Raw genomic sequence first — 2,074 nt, forward strand, 5'->3', positions numbered from 1 at the left:
TAGTCCATAAGCCTATTTTCTTGAGTTGTCTGCCAACTCTAATAAGATTCTGGCAGCTTGCACCTCAAAGATCCCAAGTTTCTCCATTACAGAGAGTGGCATTAAGTTTATTCCTGACCCCAGGTCACACAGAGCCTTCTCAAAGGTCATGGTGCCTATGTTACAGGGAATTAGGAATTTACCAGGATCCTATTTCTTTTGAGGTAGTTTCTGCCTATCCAATGCATTCAGTTCATTGGTGAGCAAGGGAGGTTCATCTTCCCAAGTCTCATTACCAAATAATTTGGCATTCAGCTTCATGATTGCACCAAGGTATTTAGCAACTTTCTCTTCAGTAATGTTTTCATCCTCTTCAGAGGATGGATACTCATCAGAGCTCATGAAGGGCAAAAGGAGGTTCAATGGAATCTCTATGGTCTCTAGATGAGCCTCAGATTCCTTTGGTTCCTCAAAGGGAAACTCCTTATTGGTCACTGAACGTTCCAGGAGGTCTTCCTCACTAGGATTCACGTCTTCCTCCTCCATTTTGGGTTCGGCCACACAAAGTAAGGTAATGGCCTAGCCCTCTCTTTTTGGATTCTCTTCTGTATTGATTGGGAGAGTACCAGGAGGAGTTTTAGTGACTCTTTTACTCAGCTGGCCCATTTGTGCCTCCAAATTTCTAATGGAGGACCTTGTTTCATTCATGATACTTAGAGTGGCCTTAGATAGATCAGAGACTATATTTGCTAAGCTAGATGGATTCTGCTTAGAATTCTCTGTCTGTTGCTGAGTGGATGATGGAAAAGGCTTGCTATTGCTAAACTTGTCTCTTCCACCATTATTAAAGCCTTGTTGAGGCTTTTGTTGATCCTTCCATGAAAAATTTGGATGATTTCTCCATGAGGGATTATAGGTATTTCCATAGGGTTCCCCCATGTAATTCACCTCTGCTATTGCAGGGTTCTCAGGATCATAAGCTTCTTCTTCAGAAGATGCCTCTTGAGTACTGTTGGATGCAGCTTGCAATCCATTCAGACTCTGAGAAATCATATTGACTTGCTAAGTCAATATTTTATTCTGAGCCAATATGGCATTCAGAGTATCAATTTCAAGAACTCCCTTCCTCTGAGGCATCCCATTACTCACAGGATTCCTTTCAGAAGTGTACATGAACTGGTTATTTGCAACCATGTCAATGAGTTCCTGAGCTTCTGCAGGCGTTTTCTTTAGGTGAATGGATCCACCTGCAGAATGGTCCAATGACATCTTAGATATCCAGGATGGTCCATTCTGAAAGCATGTCAGAAGGACACTTTTTGGTCAGTTGCTTATATCTCTCCCAAGCTTCATAGAGGGATTCACCTTCTTTCTGTTTGAAGGTTTGAACATCCACTCTAAGCTTGCTAAGCTTTTGAGGAGGAAAGAACTTGGCTAAGAAAGCCGTGACCAGCTTATCTCAAGAGTTCAGGCTATCTTTAGGTTGAGAGTCCAACCATATTCTAGCTCTGTCTCTTACAGCAAATGGGAAAAGCATAAGCCTGTAGACCGCGGGATCAACCCCATTGGTCTTAACAGTATCACAGATCTGCAAGAATTCAGTTAAGAATTGAAAAGGATCTTCTGATGAAAGTCCATGAAACTTGCAGTTCTGTTGTATCAGAGAAACTAATTGAAGCTTTAGCTCAAAATTGTTTGCTCCAATGGCAGGGATTGAGATGCTTCTTCCATGTAAATTGGAATTTAGTGCAGTAAAGTCACCAAGCATCTTCCTTGGATTGTTATTATTTTCGGCCATGTCTCCTTTTTTTTTCGAAAATTTCTGTCAGATTTTCTCCAGAGAGTTGTGCTTTAGCTTCCCTTAGCTTCCTCTTCAGAGTCCTTTCAGGTTCAAGATCAGCTTCAACAAGAATGTTCTTATCCTTGTTCCTACTCATATGAAAAAGAAGAAAACAAAAAAGAAAATATGGAATCCTCTATGTCACAGTATAGAGATTCCTTTTGTAAGTATAAGAAGAGAAGAATAGAGGAAGGGAAAGATAAGAATCCAAACACAGAGGGGAAGAGTGGGTTCGAATTCTTGGGTTGAAGAGAA

The 2,074-nt window shown here is 41.0% G+C and overlaps 1 non-coding gene across 1 annotated transcript; it reads left to right on the top strand.

Annotated features, from left to right (window-relative positions):
* The first annotated feature begins 1,276 nt into the window (after positions 1-1,276).
* On the top strand, positions 1,277-1,384 carry LOC112780568 (small nucleolar RNA R71). The gene has a single exon (XR_003191394.1). It is a non-coding gene; the product is annotated as a small nucleolar RNA R71 (small nucleolar RNA).
* The last annotated feature ends 690 nt before the right edge of the window (positions 1,385-2,074 follow it).

The sequence above is a fragment of the Arachis hypogaea genome, chromosome 19 (assembly GCF_003086295.3).
Source record: "Arachis hypogaea cultivar Tifrunner chromosome 19, arahy.Tifrunner.gnm2.J5K5, whole genome shotgun sequence".
NCBI lineage: Eukaryota > Viridiplantae > Streptophyta > Magnoliopsida > Fabales > Fabaceae > Arachis > Arachis hypogaea.